Below are 22,558 nucleotides of genomic sequence, written 5' to 3' on the forward strand. Positions count from 1 at the left end.
TTGATGAGGAAATGAAAAAGAACAGGAGAAATCAGGGAGGAGTCTGACATAACTATCTGTCAGTGAGGATGGGAAAGAGCAGATTTTATAATTAATTGAATATGAAGAAAGAGATTGGCATGGATTAGGCTTCCCTTGAAGCAGATTTAATGGCAGAGCTATGTGTGCAGATGTGTTTTGGGAATATTAGGAATCAACCCTAAGCAGAACTGAAGGAAATTGTACAGAAGTTGGGTTAAAGAGTAGACTGAACAAATACCATACAGTATCATAGAAAGCTGTGACACTAGAATAGCATTCAGCACAGTTCAGAAATGTCCATGGACCAGTGATTGAGCCTGGCCGAGTACATGTCCTTAAGTAAGATGCTCTCTTTTGCTCTGGGCCATGAGGTTGGTATGAGCCATTAGCCCCTGGGGAATAAATGGTTTGAGTTCTGAGTGAACTGGAGATCTGGGCAATGTATAGAATGGCAAAGAAAATGGAGTGTCAACAAATGAGTGTGAACTGTGTGATCAAGGTTATCTAAATGTGTTTTGGGGACAAATTGTTAAAAATATGTGTTTCAAATAATATCATTAAATATAGTACAATTCAGATTTTTTTTTTGAGAAGAACTAAGAACAACAAAAATCCTTTTGTTACTGTCCTTAAAGAAACTGAAAAGGCTAATAGAATTTATGTCAAATTACTGAAAGTGTCCTTAGTGGAATAAACAGAAATAACTGCAGAGAACAGCGGAAAGTGGGAGCATTGATTATTTTACATCTTTGACCCACAAAGATCAAACATTTAAATACAGCATTTCAGATTCAAATACTAAAACATTAATGTGATTTTATCCTAAAAGGGATGACAGCAAATTAACAGTTAAGCAAATAGCCTATCTTAAAAATAAATGCATTTATTATGTGAATATTCCACTGTGTAAATATATGTGTAAATCTGCACACAAATGTGTGTAAATCCACATATTTATCATAGAGCACTTAGGTTGTTTCCATAACTTGGCTATTGTAAATACTGTCACAAAGAATATAGGAGTGCATATATCCCTTCATATTAGTATTTTTGAGTTTTTTTTTTTGCATTATTTGATAGATAAGTAGGAGTAGAATTGCTGGATCAGATGGTAGATCAATTTTTAATGTTTTGAGAAAATGCCATAATGTATTCCATAGGAACTGGACTAGTCTATGTTTCCAACAATCTTATGCATGTTTACCATTTCCTCCACACCCTCATCAGCACTTATTACTTCTGGTCTTTTTGAGATGAGCAATTCTTACAGATATGTAGTGGAATATTATGGATTTGATTTACATTTCCCAGATAAGTAATGATAACCATTTTTCTTGGCCCTGCTGGCCATCTGTATGCTTTTAGAGAAGCGTCTTAGTTATGCTGCCCATTTTTTTATTGGGTTATTTTTTATTCTTTGAGTTCTTTGATAATGAGTTAATATCGAAAATCAACAGATAATGTAATGTACAAAGCTTTTCTCCCACTTAGTAGACTGTCGTTCCATTTTAATGATAGTTTCTTTTGCTGATAGTTTCTTTTTCCTTTTAGATTGACTATTCAATTTGTTTATTTTTGTTTCCCTTGCCAATAGTATTTAGTCCCCAGTGACCTTTCAGAAACCAATGTCTTGGAGCATTTTGCCTGTGTTTTCTTCTATGTATTTTATGGTTTCAAATCTCACTGCCAACTTTTAATCCATTTTGAGTTCATTTTTGTATATGACATGAGATATTCTGGTTTCATTCTTTTGCATATGGCTGTCCAGTTTACTCCATCCCATTTGTTGAAAAGATTTTCCTTTTTTGGCTCATTTGGCAGAGATTAATATTATATTTAAGTGAGTTCACTTCTAGGATTTCAAATCTTTTCCATTGTTCTGTATGTTTATTGTCATTCCAACACAAAACTGTTTTGATTACTAAAGCTTTGTAGTAGAGTTAAAACCCTGGGAAGTGTGACACCTTCCTTCTTTATTTTCAGGCTTGGTTAGGCTAGTTAGGGTCTTTTGTGGTTCCATATAAATTTCAGTAATGTTTATTTCTTTGAAGAATGTTATAAAAACTTGATAGGGGCAGTGGGCAGTGGTTGAGCGCTGGGCTGCGAAGCTGCCCACAGCGTCTGCAGTGCCGGTTTGATCCCCGGCTGCCAGCGAAGGTCCCACATGGCACGCAGACCTCTCCTGCTGTGCACACTGCTCCCCTCAGCAGTGTATTTTGTTGGTCTGTCTGCTCTGTTTCCCACTCTGTCTCTGGTGAATTGTCTCACCCTCCTGTGCTTCTGACTGTACCCAGGGCTTGTTTATATAAAAATAAATAAATCTTTAAAAAAAATCTTGATAGGGATATTGCTTTGGGTAAGATGGACATTTTAACAATGTTAAATCCTTTAACTTATGAGCAGGGCATATCTTTCCTTCTCTTTGTGTCTTCTATTGTTTTCATTGACAGATCTTCCTTGCGTTTTGTTATATTTATGCCAGATATATAATTATTTTTGATGCAATTATAAATAGGATTGCTTTATTGAATTCCTTCTATTCATTTTTTGGTACAAAGGAGCAAAACCAGTATCTGTGTATTGATTTTATAGTCTGCCACTTTACTGATTTATTTTATCTAGTAGATTTTTTGTGGAGTCTTCAGGGTTTTGTGTGTGTGTGTGATGTATTTATATGGTGATCTGTAAATAGTGATAGTTTTTCTTCATCTAATTTTGTTACCCATTTATAACACTCACCTAATTGCTCTAGTTAGATTTTCCAGTATATATTTAATGGTAATGGTGAAAATGGATACCCTTTTCTTGTAAGTGGAGGAACAACACTCATTTTCTCAATGTTGAGTAGAATATGTGGGTTTGTCATATATGGCATTTATTATATTGAGGTTTGTCCCTTCTACTCTTTATTTTGATGGTTTTAACAGATGTTGAAATCTCTGAATCTATTGATAGGAACATATAATTTTTATCTTAACTCTTGATGATGTGGTGTATCTTTGTGTCCCTGGGATAAATTCTAGTCATAACATATGATCCTTTTAGTGTATTTTTAAATTCAGTGTACTAAGATTTCGTTCAGCATTTTTGTATCTGTGTTCATTATGAATATTTGTTCGTAGCTTACATATTTGTCATATCCTCCTCTGCTTTCATTATCACAAAGTAATGCTGACCTCATAAAATGAATTTTGAAGTATTTCCTTTTCTTAACTTTGTTGAAAGAATTTGAGAAAATTGGTGTTAGTTCATCTTAGAAGGTTTGGTAGAACTCACTAGTGAAAACATATAATCCTGAACTATTTTGGGGAGGAGAAATTTTTACTGTTTCAATGTCCTTGCTTGTAATTGGTCTGTTCATATTTTATATTCCTTCTTGAGTTGGTCTAAGAAGATCATAATGTTGTTGTAACATCTCTTTCATTTCTGATTATATTCATAAGCATTTTCTCCCTTGTTTTCTTTGTGAGCCAAGCTAGTTTTACTTTTACCCTTTCTATCTCCACTTTCCTTGTAACCTCAGATATAGTATCTGCTAATTATTTTTATAAGTATTTGTCTTTGCTATTCTGACTTCCTTTACTACTATAATTCCTTCAGACTGTCTCCATTTTGCTATAGATTATATTCCCTCTTATTTTTGAATAAAATTCCGTTGTGTATCTATGGTACATCTTCTAAATCCATTGTGGGCACATTAAGTTGTTTCTGTGTCACAACTATTGTAAATAATGCTTCAGTAAACACTTCAGAGCATATAATTTTTCAAGTTGATGGTTTCATGTTCTTCATATAGATGCCCAAGAGTTGGATTGCTGGAGCATACACTATTTTCATTTTCAGTTTAAGGTAAAATCAGATTGCTTTCCAAAATGGTTGGACTAGTTTATATCCCCCATCAACTGTATAATGAGGTTCTTCTTTTTCCACATCTTCACTAGCACTTGTTAGTGTTCTTTAGAATATGTGTCATTTTCTTAAGCCATGTTTCATGACCTGCATCCCTTTATTAAAAGAAATGATGAGGGCCTCCCTGGTGGCCCAGGCGGTTGAGCGCCACACTGTGAAGCTGTCTGTAGGCTCCCAGCCGGCCAGGGAGAAACCCACATGGCGCAGCCAAACTGCCTGGCCCGTTGCTCTCCTCAGCAATGTATTTCTTTAGTCAGCCTGTTCTGTTCCCTGCTCTATCTCTGGTGAATTCTCTCACCCTGCTGCGCATCTAGCCTGTACCCCGGTTCTTGCATAAACAAACAAATCTTTAAAAAAAAAAAAAAGAAATGATGAACATTTTTCCTCATATCTACTTATCTTCTGGATATCCCCTTTGGCAAATTGTGTGTTCAGATCTGCTACCCATTTGTCAATTTGACAAGTCACTACTTGACAAATTTCTTTAATCAGAATAAACTGAATCTCATTTGCATAAAGAGGAACCAATCCACCCTTTTTACCTATATAAATATGCTCCCTGCCCAAGTTTATTGGCCGATATCTCAAGTGCTTCTTGAGTCTGTATTTCTCCACTGCTGCCTGAAGCCCCAATAAACATTTGCTATAATACTTGAGCAGTAACAATTCTTTTGTAATATCTGAGCTGTAAAGCAAGAGCTAGAACACTGCCATTGTAAAACTGGAGCTGTAACATTACTGCTAAGACTAGATATCTGTAACAGTTTTACGTTACACATGAGTTGTAACACTTGAGCTGTAAAATGGTTGCTGTAACTTTAGCCGACTTTGGTGTTCTGGTGACAATAATTTTAAAAAGAAAAGTTTAAACAAATTCAAAATACATGAAAATGTATTTCACCAAAGACCATATACCAAGAAGCAAATATGTACACAAAAGTATGTTCAATACAATATCATCATCCATTAGGAACATATAAATTAAATATAAAGAAACATTACTACATAACTTTAAGTATAGCTAAAATAAAAAATGGAGACCATGTCAGTTGCTGGCAAGGACATAGGAAAACTTACTTTTTCAAACATTGCTGATGGAATATGAAATAGTATAGCTACTCTAAAGAATATTCTGGAAAGTTATTATAAAATAAACGTGTATATACATGCAACTGCATGCATGGGTATTTATCCCAGAGTTTGGTTAAAAATAATGTTTAAACAACCTGCATGTATATAAAATATATACAAATCCCAAGTGACTTCTAATGGCAAACTCTGTGTGTGTGTGTGTGTGTTGTGTATGTGTGTGTGTATATACACACTGCAATGCAGGGAACAAACTACTCACACACAGAACAAAATGAATGAATCTCCAAATAATTGTGCAGAGAACAAGTAGCTAATGCCAAACTGTTACATACAAGGTATATGATTCCACTCATATAATAATATTGAAAGGACAGATTTATAAAAATGTTTATCATACAGCCATTGCCAGGGTTAGGGCCTGGAGTGTGAGCAGAGAATTAAGTAGGAAGGATGTGGGTTTGCTTATAAAAAGCAAACATGAGGGATCTTTGTTCTGATGGAATTGGTTTGTATTTATAATGTAGATCTCCTGGTTGTGATAACGTACTGTTGTTTTGCAAGCTGCTATCATTGGGGAAATTGGGTAATGGTTTAAAGGTCATCTCTGCATTATTTTAAAAACCTCATGTGAATCTTTAATTTTCTAAAATTTAAAAATGCTTATCACAAACCTTTGTTTAGAATGCCATACAGGTATAATTGAAATGCTAACAATTATTAAAGGAAGCATACCCTGTTCAGTTTCTTTGTATTTATCTTTGGGAAGTTTATTTATTCTGATCATAAGAGTAATACTGCGCTAGAGTAAAATTGTTCATAACAGAGACAGTTGTAAGGAATAATCATTTCTATCAGTCGTATTCTTTTTGTCCTTTCTATTATGATGGAATCATTTCTTGAACTCTAGCTGATCATTTCTCTAACACATTGTATCCATTCATTTTCTGCTTTCTTAGTAACTTTGGGATGATTAGTAGCAATATTTAAAATGTCTACATATCTCTTTATTTCCTTCATATAACAATTACATGTACTCAAGTGAGTCTCACTCAAAACACCAAGTCAAAGCAAAAGAGCACAAACGTTTCAAAGGTATTTCTACCTCTCACCAGGTGATTATCTCCCTCTTCCCAAGTTCCATTTACTCCTTACTACAATATAGTTTCTATCAAGGTTCCACAGGTAGTAAAAACCTTAAACACATCTGTGACCTCGATGCTGTGAAAAATGTACAAATTGCCTGCCAGAGTTTTCATTATCAGAATCATTGTTTCCCTATTTATAAGCCAGTACCAAGCAAATATTTTGTATTTTGATCAAAAGAAGATTAACATGAATCTAGTGAAACTTAAGCCTCAACACCTTTCACCCACATATTAGAGAAGCACTAGCAATGCAGTCATATTTGTGGGAATTTTTTTTTTGCAATTAGGGAAAAAGTTTTATTAGTGTTAAATACATTCTCTTTTATACTCTAAAATTACTCTCATTCACAGTTGTGTTTCTTTTGGGTGAAACTAGCATTTCTGGAATCTACCTAACATGGTGTTGAGTTTTGGCTGTAGTAGAATATTTTGATGTGCTTCATGGTTGCTTTATAAAAACAGTGATTGAAAATCATTCTGGTTTGCCAAATGGTCTCCACGAATATTCCTGTCTCCCATGTGACAACATGCTAGCTGTCATGACAAGAAGTGTAGGAGGACCAGAGATCTCATTGAAAAATAAGTGTCTATGACACCCAATCACAAAACACATCAGGAATTAAAAATTGATAATTGCATAGCCAGAAGCTGTTGGAATTAAGTTGGAAAATTCTTCTGGTAAACACCTGAGAAAAATTGTAATTTAGAAGATTCATTTATCTTTAAAGCATACTCATACAAGTATTCTGACAAGAACGTATAAAGATTATGCATAGATTATAGATTATTCATCCAAACCTTTAGAGAAAACTGTGTTTGCATTGTCAGTTAATTATTAAAAAAGTTATTTGCCTAGATGTTTTCAAGTTGGTGGGAGTATATGGGCTTTTTTCATAGATTCTAATTTGTAGTTTTTTTTTTTAAACCTATGTCTAAATGTGTTCATTTAGATGAACACATTCACATATCCATTCTCATTCGCATATAATATTGTACATGTAATCTTCTTTTCTTTTTTAAAACAGCAACCAGGGGCCTCCCCGGTGGCGCAGTGGTTGAGCGCTGGGTTGCGAAGCTGCCAGCAGCCTCTGCAGCGCCAGTTCCATCCCCTGCCGCCAGGCGAGGGTCCCACATGGCACGCAGACCTCTCCTGCCGCCCACTGTTCCCCTCAGCAATGTACTTCGTCAGTCTGCCTGCTCTGCTCTCCGCTCTGGCTCTGGTGAATTCTCTCACCCTCCTGCGCTTCTGACTGTACCCAGTGCTTGTATAAATAAATAAATAAATCTTTGAAAAATAAATAAATAAAACAGCAATCAAAATACTAAATAGTTTTCCTTAAAACTTGGAGCTATCTCTATTGATTCTTGTCTGTTTGTTTCACAGAATGAACATGGCTACAGTAGCAGCACCACAGCTGACTGCATCCCTTACCTTAGAGTCCACAGCTCTACCTCTGCACTTCTGCTTTCAAGTGGACATCCCTGACATGAGCTTCTGACATGTATGTACATTTCTACAGTTTTTATGCTTGTATGTTTCTAATGATTAATGTTATAACTATACATGAAATGTTAGGGTAGTGCTGTTGAGAAGAAGAAAACACCTGGACAGGTGTTCGGACTGGAGCAGAGATCTACAATCAGGTGAGCCTCTCTACTTGCAGAACACATAAGTGAAGGTAAGAATTAAGAAATAAATTTTAAATTCATTCAGGAATTAGGCAAAAACAGCTAATAAATAGCAAGTAATTTCAAATAAAGGTCAAAGGGGAGAGGACAAATTAGGTATCAGAACACTCTAAAGAACAAATCTGCCCTTTTTACAGTCAAGAATAGTAAAAACAAAATTAAAAGGAAAACTTCTTAGAAAATATGACAAAAGATAATATTTAGACTATCTGTAAGTCAACCCTGGTCATTTAGAGGGTTTGCATACTTAGTTTGACTTATAAGAACCAAGGCACTCCTCAATGCCTACACCATTCTGTATTCATCCAGCTGGCAAATATTCTTGAGACTGGACATCCTTCACCTTTCTGAGTTTTCCACAACTAATAGCTGCAAACTTATATATGTTAATTTAATTAGCATTCTCATTGTTTATTTATGCATCTCTTCATATCGTCTCTGGTTTTTTTTTAAATTGTGGTAACATTAGTTTACAGCATTGAATTTGATTCAGAGCCATGGGATCACATCTCCTAAGATCCTTGTCACCACACCCACCAATTAGGCACCCACAATCTTCCACCATAGTCCATTGTACCCTTCGCCACATTTCTATCATCTCCCCATTTTGTAGCCTCAATTCCACAGTCATATTTCTAGGATTTGTTACTGGTTTTTGATTTGTCTCAACCTTTGTTTTGTTTTTCTATACACCATATGTAAGTGAAACCATCTAGTATCTGTCATTCTCCTTCTGACCTTTTTTTAAACATTATTCCCCCCAGTTCCATCCATGTTGTTGCAAATGGCAAGGGTTCATCTCTTTTTATAACTGAGTAGTGTTCCATTGTGTGTATATGCCCCATTGTTCCAAACCACTCAGCTGTCCTATGGAAGCACTTTGATTGCTTCCATAACTTGACTATTATAAATAGGGCTGCAGTGAACACTGCATATATATTAACATATATATAACACTGCATATATATAACACTGCAGGATTGCATATATATCCTTCAAATTAGTGTGTTTGCATTATTTGGTAGATGCCTGTTGGATCATATGGTAGATCTATTTTTAATATTTTGAGAAATCTCCATACTGTTTTCAATAGAAAACAGTGTAAGAGGTTCCTTTTTCTCCACATTCTCACTGACACTTGTTTTTTATCTTTTAGATATGGACCATTTCACATGTATAAGGTGGTATCTCATTGTGGTTTTGGTTTGCATTGCCTGATAAGTGATGATGAGAGTATTTTCATGTGTCTGTTGGCCATTTGTATGTCTTCTTTCAGTGCCATTTGCTTATATGCTTGTTTCACTTGCTGTTGGAGACAAATCCACAAAGACATCACTGAAGCTAATGTCATGGCATGTTTTGACTGTGTATGTTGTGATTTTGAGTCTCAAATTCATGTTCTTAATCCATTCTGAGTAATTTTTAATTGTAGATGGTGATCTAGTTTTATTCTTTTTCTCTGGCTCTCTGGTTTTTAAATTAACATTTGTTGAAGAAATTTTCCTTTCTCCAGTGGTTACACTCGGCTCGTTAGATTTTCACATTTGCTTTTCTCTATCTGTTGCCCATTGAAGTTGAGTTGCTGTCTTATTTTTGTGTTATTTAGCATGCTTTATGCATTCTAGATCATTTGTCGTTAGGTATTGGAAATAATCTTCCATTCTGTCACCTGTATATTCACTTTGTCTATGGCAGCTTTCTTTGCATGAAATTATATAATGTATTTTTTGAGGTTAGTCGTTTTATAAGAATTAGTGGTGCTGAGCCATTGTTTATCTTGACTTAATTTGCAGACATTTCTACTAAAATAATTTCTAGATCAAGATCATCTTATTTTCCGGCATCTAGTTTAGTGATTCTCAACACAGAGGTTGTTATTCAACCAGGCCTTGATTGGGCAGTCCCTACAAGGCAATTATCTAAGTAAGTTCAGTCATAACCTCTTTGTCACTGGTACTGTTGGTCAGTGGTGAAAACACTAGAAATTTTATATTGGGTTTTGTGTCAAGCCAAAATGCACTTAATCGTAGAGAATTTACTAAAGCTGATGTTTTTGAATTACTGAAACCCATGTAGTTTGGAAACACATTTCTGTTCATATTGTGCAACTTAAGTTATGATTCTGAATAGCAATTTTATGTACCCCAATGGTTAAATGGTTATTTAGAAAATACAACCTATCCTTACTGCTTTGATAAATGATTTAATTTTAATGACTTTTTACTGATGCATTTTCTAGTATAAAAACTACTTTCCATCAACCTACTAGGTGTGGCTTTTTAATAACCTATGATCAATTTTGATAATAGAAGTCTCAAAGATCAATTAATCCATATCTTAAATGCTCGAAAATATTTCAGCAAAATCTAATTTCTTGTCTTTTCACCCAAATCTGTATTACATTAGTAACATTTAAAAATGTGTGGATGGTAAAAGTAAAATAATTCTTAAATTAGTACCTCATCAGATGAAAAGAACTAGGTAAATGTTAAAGGACAGTGAATTGAATGTGAATTCTTGGGCAGATACCACAGCAGGAAGGAAACATTCTTAGAGCCACTTGCAGCAGATTTTTGTGTGGGCGATGAAAACAACAATGCAATACACTTGGTTTATAGTTTATTACTGGTGAAACAACACATAGCCTATAAAATAATTGAAGCGAAATGAGAGGCAAGTATTTATTACTTAATAATCAATTTAACACATAGTGCAGGTTACTTCAATGGCACATGTCAGTCACTCTGTAATATATAAAGTTTTATTGCGGATATGATATGAAAATTAAGATTTAAAAAGTTTAAAAGAAATGTGTAAAGTTATACTGACATTTGGAGAATATGCCCCAAGGTCATTACCCAATTAAGGCTCTTTTCATTATATCACAATCCCTCTAGGTAAGTGGTATGTTAATGCAAATCTAGAAGGGAAAAGAAATTCAGTTACTCATTCAAATATATATAAACATTTTCCTATTTCCTTACTGGAGACATCAGAGAAAAGTAATTATTCAGAACAGTCATTCCAAGTATATTAAACTAAGACTAGACAAACATCTCTTTTTTAAAAGTATTTCAAACAAAATATTTTTAAGGAATTTATAAATCTTATCAAACAAATTTCATAGAAAATAGGAAGCAAATGCAATGGATATAAAGAGTAAAATATTTTGGACGTTACATAAGCATAATGGAATTCTAATCTGATTTTTATTTAGACTTCAGATTTTCTTAAAATTGTTTATGGAAAAAATTTTTCCTTTAAAATTCAATATTTTATCAGAATTGTTAAGACACTTTTGCAACGAAGCCATACACGGACATCTTATTATTTAATATGAACATCTGTTCCAGCTATAGGTATCACTTTTAGAAAGTAATGCTTGAATTTAAGCTACCAGTATGTTTTCTAGTTCTGTGTACTGCAGTTGAAAAAAATGGCTTCATGTTTTTCAAAAGGAAGTCCAATTAGCATATTCATTCTTTAGGTCCTTGTTCCATACACTACCAGTAAAAGGAATTACCCCTTTGCTTTTGGAATGTAGGTATGATAAAACAGGCTCACAAATACAAGGCAGTGTTAGGGAAAAATTGGTAATGCTGAGAACATGTTTCCTAAAACCTGTTTGGTTCAGCAGCCATTAAAACACCTAGAGATTCCAAGGAGATTGACTCAGTCACTAAAGAAAGAAAGCCTAGAGGAGTTTTGCTCAGAGCAGACCAGAGATTTGGTTTTTACTAAATGTACTCTGACACAGAGAAGAAATAATCTGGAACAAGTTTAAGGGATCTGAGTTAAGGCTGCCTAAGCACAGATATGTATACTTGTTCGAGGCTTTGCAAGCTGGCTTAGAATATTGCAAAGCCTTGCCAAAGTCACAGAAAGTTAGAGTCTTTTTTGAAGCAGCAGTAGTAGGCTTGAGTTTAACGAGACTGCCATAAGCAAAGTGTGAAAAATATATATTTTAGGAAATTGTAGATGTCGCTCAATTGACAAACAGATTTTTCTGCCAAAAATCCATTTGCAAATTGATCTTTGGATCTCTGCAGCCATTGCTCAAAATAGATGATGTGATTAGTGTATGAAAGTTTAACCACAGATACCTAAATTATTAAAATACATAGAATGTAGCATTGATTAATGCTTTTTACTCCATGAGATATTTTTATATTGTGAAATTTAAGTTTCAAATATAGATGCTAAAAACCTGCTGTCTGGTTGAGGCTGCCAGGACTCACGATATCCTGAAGACAGTAGAGGAGATTCTCTGTGGTGGTTGGGGTAAACCAAAACCTTTAAGAAAAGCAACCAGTATAGATCCTCCAAAAAATTAAGGATAGCTTTCTATATAGTAGTAAATTTTCTCTAGAACACTTTATAAGACAAAGTAAGTAAAATGTAGGGAATGCTTAGAAAATAGGTTTTTGTTTATGGTCCTAAAGAATACAATTTTCTAGTACTTCCCCGTTAGATGTTTATTATTTTATAATAGCATTAAGTATTGCTTGGAAAACTTCTTGTGATTACTAAAACATTACATACTTGCAGTTATAATTTCTTCCTAATTGTAAAAATTTGAAATAGACAGGTTTGTAGATCTTAAAATTTAGCATGTATAAAATCAAAATAGGATATTTATTTTAATACTTCTACTTACTATATCAGGTATGAATCATTCCCTTAAATTACCATTGTTAAGGAAGAAATGAAAATTTCTATATAATCTGAGACTTCTTTTCTTTGTTTTATTCTTCCTTTCTTCTTCTCACACTGTCTCCATTCCTCAAGTATTGTTCCCTTCTATAGCTGCATACTATTATGATTCATATGTTCCAGGCACCATAGTAGGTGTTGGGGTAATAGTGCTAAACCAGAGTAGTGTGACCTGTCACTCAGAAGGCTGACAACTATTGAATAAAGGAGATAAAAAGCATTTATTAGAAGGGGGATTTTATTACAAAGGCCATGAAATATAGGGTACAGGGGAAGACATGAAATGAATTTCTGATTGCAGGTTTGTTTATACTTGTAAGAGAACTAACGTAGGGGATTTATAACTTTTGAGGAAATTAGATAACTGTCAATTTTAAGAAGACATTACAAAACAATGTTTGAGAAATTACAGAGAAAATAATTCTGTGATGGGGTTTGACATGACAGAATGATAAAGTTGGAACTGGCGATTCCCACAAAAGTCTCCTTTTAAAATAATAGCTACATCAACTGTCTGCCTTTAGAAGATCAGTTATTTATGCCTCTTTACAGGTGCTTTATCTTAGGAAACAAGAGATAAAGGAAAATGTCCTCCATTAGGGGTGTTTGTACTGTTGCTAGTGCCACATGCATCTTTCTTCTTTGTCATCGCTTATATTTTTCATTTCGTAGACATCTGATTAAAACACTTTTTCTTTATGTATCTATTTGTGTTAACTCTGAGGTAACCACTTTATTCCTGTAGCTGTGGCTTGTCTTATTTATTTCTCTTACATTAGTAAGTTTTTCCCATAATCATCTCCCTCACTCCTTAAAAAAAATAAATAAAAAGCTTGGATGTGAACTAGCCTGCCTTGTTGAGATCTTCACTACTTACTGTTCTTGTTTGTCGTTTGCCAACTTTGCTGTGGGGAACAAATTTTATGCCTACTTGTTTTCACTTCTGGCACCTCAGGATCCAGAGCCTCGCATGGCCAGAGATTTCTTATATAGGCTGCCAACTGTCCCCAGTGCCACATGGTCCTGTGGGCATCCTCAATTTGAATCACCATAGTTGTTCACACCTTTGTACTTGACCTTTACTAACCTGATTTGGACTGTTCTTTCACTCATTAAGCATTAGCCTCATTTAGATCAGGCCCATTTCCATTTTTGCCCAACAACTAAATGCTTAGCATTTAAAAAAAATTTTTTTTTTAAAGATTTATTTATTTATACAAGCACTGGGTACACTCAGATGCACTGGAGGGTGAGAGAATTCACCAGAGTCAGAGCGGGGAGCAGAGCAGGCAGAAGGACCGAAGCACACTGCTGAGGGGAGCAGCGGGCAACAGGAGAGGTCTGCGCGCCATGTGGACCCTCCTCCGGTGGCCGGGGAGCAGCCGGGGATCGAATCAGCGCTGCAGAGGCTGCGGGCAGCTTCACAACCCAGCGCTCAACCGCTGCGCCACCGGGGAGGCCCTAAAAAATATTTTTAAATACTTTCCTCATAAAAATTGCATGTAATTTTATGTTTAAACTTTTGCAACTATGGTTACTTTTCATAACCCTTTGTATTTCACTGTCATGCATCAGTTTGTTTGGTTTGTGTGTGTGTGTGTGTGTTTTTTGTGGGACCCTGGCTGGCAGCCGGGTAACGAACTGGCATTACAGAGGCTGCAGGCAGCCTTGCAGCCCAGCGCTCAACCGCTGTGCCACCAGGGGAGGCCCTTCATCACTTTCAGTTAAATATTTAAACCAACATTTCCCAGTGGGGAAACTGCTAAAGTTTGTCCTCTTAGTTGTTTATGACAGCATTTGACATGGTTTTTTAAAAACAAAACTAAGTACTGATGAATTTTATAGCCTTCTTAATAAGATACAGTCATCAAGGTGTCACACATTATTTATTGTGATTGGAGGTGGAGGTGTTGCATGCATTATCAAGGGCATTAGGTCATTCCTAAGAGGACAGAATTATTTTGGATAAAGGTAATAAAAATACTCTATCTTCAAAACAGATATTTTTGCATTGCATAACAAATATATATTTGTGATAGTAACATTTCATTGCAGGTGATTGGGAGAAGATACTTTAAAAGGCTCCACAGGAAAATACTATGACAAATACTATGGTAAATGAAGGTAAGCGAGAGCTTGCTCCCCTGTTTGCAGAGAATAGCCAAGTCAACCATCAAGTTTATCAGAGAACACCTTGAGAGTGGCAATGCTTTTAGAAAACTGAAAAGACAGTCTAGACAATGATATAGAACACAGTTAAGATATACTTTCTTGTCAACCTGAAAATATTTATAATTAGTATTTTGACCGTCTGTTAGACCTTTAGTTAATTTTTTCAATCTACTACATCAAATAGACATTTAACACACACAGTGGTTTTGAACTAATACCATGTTACTTTTTAAAACTATATAGTCATTTGAAGTTGAATCCAATTTTGTTCTTTCAAACTAAAATACAAGTAGCTATCTGTTGTCTTATGAATCACAAATTCTAAGTAACAGCTACTTGTAAGAGTGAACCATTTTTCTCCAGAAATCATCCATTTCAGTTACAGCCAACTTTGTACAATTCTCAAGGATCCTAAAATCTCTAACAAGTGAGCACTCTTCACAACTCAAGTGTAATCAGTTATGAGTCAGATACTTGAAAAAAAAAATGTTTGAACTGATGACATCCATTAGCTTCACCTTCCTCAACCATCCCTCCTTTGCAATATCTTCCTCTATTCTGCCAATTAAATCAACATTCTTAATATTTGTAACGCTAGAATTTAAGAACTCTAGAGTGTTTTCATTTGGCATTCCAATTTGTTAAAAATCAATTTTATCTTCAAAATTATCACTCACTTGACCATTAGGTAGCATTTGATAGATTTTATTATCTCTTAATTTCTTATTTTTTTGGTATATTTGTGGTAGTGCATTTTCTACAAGTGAATTTTCCAGAATCCTTCTTGACCAATCTGAGTAATCTTTTGCATTCCTGACCTTAGCCCTTCTATTCTAAGCGATTACATTTTTTTTCATTCTATTTACAGATATTTTCACCAACGTCCATGAATTTAATCAACTATATTAATGAGCAAGGTGCTCAATATACAAAGATACACAAAATACAGTCCTGCCCTCTGGAATCAGATAACATCTTTTATAAATATCATACTTATATTTCCAACATAACTTTAGAAATCTGTACTGTCAAGCTCTGAACAGCTCAAACCTACTATATAAAAAATTTTCTTTTTTACCCCTAAAACAAACTCTTCATCCTGCATACTTGATTATCACATGTGGCGCAATACCCACCAAAAAATTATGCAATTTTTTTTGTCTCTTCCTCAAATTTTAAATATACTCATAGAGCGTATCAATTTATGTTACACAAACATCTCTTTCTAACAGTGTTGTTAGAAACTCTTCACTGTTAGTTTCAAATCCTTATTTCTTTCTTTAGCAACTGTGTGTACTTGAGCAGGACAGAAAGGATATAACATCCTTGTACCTCAATTCCCTTATCGATAGAATGAAAATAACAGAAATAGGATATTGTCAGAAACACTTGAGGTAACATGTGAATAGCATAGGATATTTTTATATTTCCCCTTCCACTTTTCATGTTTATCCTTTTGCCACTGACCTTATTAACAGTGTTTTTGGTGACATCTGGTTATTTTTTTTTAATAATAAATTTTATTTTTATATTCCCCATACAATTGCAGCCCCCCCATTCTGACCCCAATCCCTCCCCTCCCACCCCCGCCCCCCTAAAAGTGTCTCTGGTTCATAGTTTTTTGTTGATTTTGCTTTTCACTTTCTTATAGTTATTCGTTTTCCTGGTCCCTTATTTAAGTTTTCTAGATTCCTGCTATGAGTGAGACCATCCGGTATTTTTCTTTTTCTTTTTGGCTTATTTCGCTGAGCATGATCCCTTCCAGTGCCATCCATCTTGCTGCAAATTGCATGTGTTTATCTTTTTTGAATGCTGAGTAATATTCCATGGTATATATGTACCACATCTTCTTGATCCAGTCATCTATTTTTGGGCATTTGGGCTGTTTCCAAAGCTTAGCTATTATAAACAGTGCTGCTATAAACATAGGGGTGCAGGTGTTCTTTGGAATGGATGTTTCTGTGTCCTTTGGGTAAATACCTAGGAGTGGAATTGCTGGATCATATGGAAGCTCTATGTTTAGTAGGTCCAGAAATCTCCACACAGCTCTCCACAGTGGTTGGACCAGTTTGCACTCCCACCAACAGTGCAGAAGAGTTCCTTTTTCTCCACACCCTCGCCAACATTTGTTGTTGCTAGTTTTTTTAATATGTGCCATTCTCACTGGTGTAAGATGGTATCTCATGGTAGTTTTGATTTGCATTTCCCTGATGACAAGTGATGTTGAACATTTTTCATATGTCTGTTGGCCATTTGCATTTCCTCTTCAGAGAAGTTTCTTTTTAGCTCTTCTGCCCATTTTTTGACTGGATTCTTTTCTTTGTTGTTGTTAAGTCTCATCAGCTCTTTGCAGATTTTTGTGATCAGTCCTTTATCATTAGTGTTGGGTGCAAAAATGTTCTCCCAGTTGATGGTGTTTCTCTTTGTTTTTGTTATTGTCTCTTTTGCTGTGCAGAAGCTCTTTAATTTGATGTAGTCCCAGCTGTTTATCTTTCTCTTCACTATCACTGCTTTGGGTGATGTGTCTGTAAAGATGTCTTTGATGTGCAAATCCCGTAGTGTTTCGCCTATATTTCCTTCTATATATTTTATGGTTTCAGGTCTTATGTCTAGTTCTTTAATCCATTTTGAGTTGATTTGTGTGTATGGTGTGAGGTAGTGGTCAAGCTTCATTCTTTTGCATGTAGCGACCCAGTTTTCCCAGCACCATTTATTGAACAAACTTTCTTTGCTCCAATGCATAGTCTTTGCTCCTTTGTCAAAGATTAGTTGACCATAAATCTGTGGGTTTATTTCTGGATTTCCTATTCGATTCCATTGGTCTGTATGTCTGTTCTTGTTCCAATACCATGCAGTTTTGATGATTATGGCTTTGTAGTAGAGTTTGAAGTCTGGGAGTGTGATGCCTCCATTCCCTTCTTTTTTTTCAGGAGAGCTTTGGCTATTCGGGGTTTTTGTGATTCCATATGAATTTCATCAATAATTGTTCTATTTCTTTGAAGAATGACATTGAAATTTTGATTGGAATAGCATTGAATCTGTATATTGCTTTTGGAAGGATGGCCATTTTAATTATGTTTATTCTTCCAATCCATGAGCAGGGAATGTCTTTCCATTTCTTTGTGTCTTCTTCTAATTCTTTTAAAGTGTTTTATAGTTTTCTTTGTATAGGTCCTTTACCTCTTTTGTTAGATTTATTCCCAAATATTTGATTTTTTTTGTTTCAATAAAAAAAGGGATGGTTTTTTTTGATTTCTTCTTCTTCAGATTTATTGTTTGTGTATAGGAAGGCTACTGACTTTTGCGTGTTGATTTTGTATCCTGCCACTTTACTGAACTGATTGATGAGTTGAATTAGTTTTCTGTGGACTTTTTGGGGTTCTCTATGTATATTATCATATCATCTGCAAATAGTGATAGTTTGACTTCTTCTTTTCCTATTTGGATTCCTTGGATGTCTTTCTCTTGTCTTATTGCTCTGGCTAGGACTTCCAGTATTACATGGAAAAGCAGTGGTGAGAGTGGACATCCTTGTCTTGTTCCACATCTTAATGGAATTGCTTTCAGCTTTTCACCATTGAGAATGATACTGGCTGTTGGCTTGTCATAGATGGCCTTTATGATGTTTAGGTATGTTCCTTGTATCCCAAGAATTTCAAGGGCTTTTATCATGAATGGGTGTTGCACTTTGTCGAAAACTTTCTCAGCATCTATTGATATTATCATATGGTTTTTATATTTCTTTTTGTTGATGTGTTGGATAACGTTGATTGATTTTCGGATGTTAAACCATCCTTGTGTCCCTGGAATGAATCCTACTTGGTCGTGGTGAGTTATCTTATGGATGCATTGTTGGATTCTGATAGCTAAAATTTTATTGAGGATTTTTGCATCAGTGTTCATTAGGGAGATTGGCCTGTAGTTTTCCTTTTTTGTGTTGTCCTTGTTTGGTTTTGGTATTAGTGTAATGTTGGCTTCATAGAACGTGTTTGGTATTGTCCCTTCCTTCTCAATTTTTTGGAAGAGTTTGTGAAGGATAGGCACTAATTCGTCTCTGAATGTTTGGTAGAATTCATTTGTAAATCCATCAGGTCCTGGGCTTTTGTTTTTGGGGAGGTTTTTGATTACCATTTCAATTTCGCTGCTTGTAATTGGTCTGTTTAGGTGTTCTATTTCTTGTTTATCTAGCTTTGGGTGATTGTAGAGTTGTAGGAATTGTCCATCTCCTCTAGATTGTTAAACTTGTTTCCATATAACTGTTCATAGTAGTTACTGATTATTCTTTTGATTTCTGCTGTGTCCGTTGTGATTTCTCCTCTTTCATTGATGATCCTGTTTATTTGTGCTTTCTCCCTTTTTTCCTTTGTGAGCCTGGCTAGGGGTTTGTCTATTTTATTGATTTTTTTCAAAGAACCAGCTCTTGGTTTCATTGATCTTTTGGATTGTTATTTTAGTTTCAATTTCATTTATTTCTTCTTTTGTTTTTATTATTTCTTTTCTTCTACTGGTTTTGGGGTTTTTTTGTTGTTCCTTTTCTAGATCTTTGAGCTTCGAGATTAGGTTGTTTCTTTGAGTTCTTTCTTGTTTCTTGATGTGAGCTTCTATTGCTATATATTTTCCTCTTATTACTGCTTTTGCTGCATCCCATACATTTAGGATATTGGTGTCCTCCTTGTCGTTCAATTCAAAGAATTTTTTAATTTCTTCTTTCATCTCCTCATTAGTCCAGTGGTCTTCCAGTAGTGTGGTTTTTAATCTCCATGAGGTAGGAAAGTTCCTTGCCTTCTTTTTATGGTTTATTTCTAGTTTGATGCCTTCATGGTCAGAAAAGATGGTTGATATGATTTCAATCTTGGTGTATCTGTTGATGTTTGTCTTGTGCCCCAGTATGTGATCGATCCTGGAGAATGATCCGTGTGCGCTTGAGAAAAATGTGTACTCCATTTTTTGGGGTTTAGTGTTCTATAGATGTCTGTTAAGCCCAATTGCTCTAGGTCCTTATTTAGAGCTTTGGTTTCTTTACTTATTTTTTGTCTTGTTGATCTATCCATTGTTGATAGTGGTGTGTTGAAGTCTCCCACTACGTATGTGTTTTCTCTGATGTCTGTTTTCAGAGAGGATAACAGTTGTCTGATATATTTTGGTGTTCCTTCGTTTGGTGAGTATATGTTAATGAGTGTTATTTCTTCTTGAAGTATTGTCCCCTTGATCATAATGTAGTGACCATTGGGGTCTCTTTTTATCTTTTTGAGTTTGAAATCTGTTTTATCTGATATAAGTATAGCTGTTCCTGCTTTCTTTTTTGGTCCATTTGCTTGTAGGATTGTTTTCCATCCTTTAACTTTGAGCCTATTTTTATCTTTGTAGCTAAATGTGTTTCCTGGAGACAGCAAAAGGTTGGGTTTTGTTTCTTAATCCAGGCTGCAACTCTGTGTCTTTTTATTGAAGAGTTTAGTCCATTTACATTTAGAGTTAATATTGATATGTTAGCATCTGTATTTGCCATTGTGTTTGTCTTTCCTTTGATTTTATTTATTTATTCTTTTAATAACTTTTTTTTTTTTTTGGCCTTCTTTCATTGTTATTCGTCCCTCTGAGGTTCTGGCTTTAGGACTCCTTTGTAGTATTTTTTGGAGTGGGGGTTTAGTTGCAATGAAATTCCGGAGTTTCTGTTTATCTGGGAAGGTCCATATTCTTTCTTCAAAGAGAAAGGAGAGCTTTGCGGGATAGAGAATTCTTGGTTGGCATCTGTTTTCTTGGAGTCTGTTGACTATGTCCCTCCATTCTCTCTTGCCCGTAGTTTTCTTCAGAGAAGTCTGATGTCAGCCTGATTGGCTTTCCTTTGAATGTTATCTGTTCTTCCCTCTTGCCAGCTTCATTATTTTTTCCTTGTCCTGGATTCTTGGGAGCTTTACTATTATGTGTCTTGCTGTATTTTTCCTTTCGTCGTGGAAGTTTGGTGTTCTTCTTGCTTCTTGTATATCAATTTTCAGCTCCTTCTTCACATTTGGGAAGTTCTCTTCAATTATCTCTTTGAATATTTTTCTCTGTTCCTACATCTCTCTCCTCTCCTTCTGGTATTCCTATAACTCTATATTTCCTTCCTCATGGAGTCAGATAGTTCCGAGTCTTTCTTCGTTCTTTTTCCTTCATACTTCTCTTTCCTTTTCTGTTTTGGTTCTTTTTATTTCTGTGTCTTCAAGATTACTTATTCGTTCTTCCATTTCATCTATTCTGCTTTCATTGCTTTTCCCAGAATTCTTTAGTTCTTCCATTAATTCTTTCATCTCCTGCATTTCTTTTACTTCCCTCTTTAGGGACTCAATTTCATTCTTCTGACCATTGTTTTCCCTCTCTAGGGACTCAATTGCATTCTTCTGATCGTTGATTATTTTCCCTATCATTGTTTTCCTTTATGACTTCTGTCAGTTTTTTAATCACGGCAATTTTTAAATTCTCTTTCTGGAAGGCTCAGAAGTTCTTCCAAGTTACTGTCGTTTGCAATCTGGGGGCTGCTTTTCTTTTTGTGGTGTGCTTTTTCCCTGGGGAGTTGCTAGGTTGCGTGTTCTTCTCTCCCTACTGTCTGTTTTCTAATTTGCCGTATGCGTTGGGACACTGGTGTAGTTGGGACTGGCCGGCATCTTGGGTGAGCTTCTCTGCTCTCCTCTGGTTCCTCTAGGAGTCATCTGTCAGTTTCAAGCAGTCTTTACTGGAGAAAGGTCCCTGTTCTAAAAATGCCGATGTGGGGACACACTCCCCTGTGCGCCTGGTCTGCCCCCGGCGGTGGGTTCCTGCTCCCCTCTGGGCTTGGACTGCAGGCCAGAGGGGGTCTGGCGTGGGCGAACTTCCCCCGCTCACCTCTGGCTCCTGAGGAAGCCTCTGCAGGTAGTCTTTACTGAAGAAAATGTCCCTGTTCTAAGATGGTGATGTGGACACACTCCCTGTGCGTCCGGTCTCAGGCACACTCTTCTGCGCGCCTGGTCTGCCCCGGCTGTGGGTGCTCGCTCCCCCTGTGGGCTCAGACTACTGGTTGAAGGGCCCAGCGTGGGGCTAACTCCCTAGCTGGCCACTGGCTCCTTTAGGCGCCTCTGCTGGCTTCAAGTCGCTAGGTGGCGCCAGAGATTCTCCTGGAGCCCTTGGGGAGCTGATTTTCCACCCCGTGGGACAGGGAATAGAGCGGGAATGGTAGGGTAAACCTCAACGGCTTTGGGTGCTGTGTCTGCCTTGTGCCCCACCATGGGGGAACCCACGCCCCTAGTTTCGTGCCCCGGGTGTCAGTTCCAAAGCCCTCAGTTCCAGGACTCAGGCTGTAGCCCAGTTCAGTGGCGCGGGAATGGCGCCTTTTGAATCCCGCTCCCGTGCCTGGGCCTGCTCACTCAGTGAGGGCCTTCCGCGCGCATTCTCCCCGCAAGCCTAGGTCGCAGGCGCAGGGACCTGGGCAGAAGCTGCGATCTGGATCGCGTTTGCTTTTCAACTGCACTGCTTTTCCGCGCGCGATCCTGATCCGCACTTGGTTTTCTTTTAGCTCGCCGCTGTTCCGCGCAATCCTGACCGCGATCCGCGCCTGTTTTTCCAGCGCGCCCACCTTTCCGTGCAGGCTTACCGGGTAGCCCGGGGCTGTGTGCTGGTGCTGGTCTCCTCCCGGGGCGGGTCTCTCTTCAATGGCGCCCAGAGCCATTCGCTCACCTCCGCGGCGGATCCTGCGGGGTTCTCCACAGCTCCCGTTCACGGGGTGTGTGGCTGCAATAGTTCCTTTCCACTCACAGTCCCGCTTACTGCATCGTTTGTTGTTGTTGGTCGTTTTGGTTTGTTGTTTT

This window comes from Talpa occidentalis, unplaced genomic scaffold (assembly GCF_014898055.3).
Source record: "Talpa occidentalis isolate TD23 unplaced genomic scaffold, MPIMG_talOcc4v2.1 talOcc4.11, whole genome shotgun sequence".
Classification (NCBI taxonomy): domain Eukaryota; kingdom Metazoa; phylum Chordata; class Mammalia; order Eulipotyphla; family Talpidae; genus Talpa; species Talpa occidentalis.